Below are 978 nucleotides of genomic sequence, written 5' to 3'. Positions count from 1 at the left end.
TTTTTTTGAGATGGAGTCTTGCTCTTGTCGCCCAGGCTGGAGTGCAGAGGCATGATCTCAGCTCACTGCAACCTCCACCTCCCAGGTTCAAGCGATCTCCTGCCTCAGCCTCCCAAGTAGCTGGGATTACAGGCACTTGCCACCACACCTGGCTAATTTTTTGTATTTTTAGCAGAGATGGGATTTCGTCATGTTGCCCAGGCCAGTCTCGAATTCCTGAGCTCGGGCAGTCTGCCCACCTCGGCCTCCCAAAGTGCTAGGATTACAGGCATGAGCCACCACGCCCGGCCTGGGGATGTGCAAACTTAAATGACTACTGTACATCCTGTTTCTGCCCATCTCCCAGCCACCTGCCATCTGGAATTTCTCACTGATCACCCCTCCCTCCCCAGAGGCTCCATCTACCTGCCCTGTTACCTGCTCTCCCCGCCCACCTCCCTTCTTTTCTCTTCTCTCCCCAATCCCAAAATTCACAGAAATGCAGCTAGCTCTGTTCATTCTCTAACTTTCCAAATGTGCCCTAAGATCTACTTGCAATGGCCATGGGAAGCTTTAAAAAGCCATCTTCCCCGAGATGGCTATATAACCTGACAAGCATCATCACTTCTACTTCCCTCTCATTTAGGCAAGCTCACATTTCTGAACTTGGAATGAGGCAATATGAGGATTCAGGTATGTCCTGGACAAGCTGTGCCCTAAATATCAGGGAGAGAGAAGGGAGTATTTGACTTTTAAGTACAGTAGAAAAACAAGCAAATGATATAAATGGCTAATTTATAGAAGACAAAAATGAATAATAGATACTTTAGAATATTCAAACTTACCATGGATCAGGGAAATGTACATTTAAATGAGATACTATTTTTCACCCATGAAAAAGATTGACAAAAAGTTTAAAGTTTCATAATATTCAAATACTGACAGAGTGTGGGAGAGGGTACTTCTGTCCTGTAGTGGGAGTGTAAATGAGATGGAATT

This window comes from Hylobates moloch, unplaced genomic scaffold (genome assembly GCF_009828535.3).
Source record: "Hylobates moloch isolate HMO894 unplaced genomic scaffold, HMol_V3 SCAFFOLD_3, whole genome shotgun sequence".
Taxonomy (NCBI): domain Eukaryota; kingdom Metazoa; phylum Chordata; class Mammalia; order Primates; family Hylobatidae; genus Hylobates; species Hylobates moloch.
Note: the sequence above shows the minus strand (reverse complement) of the source record.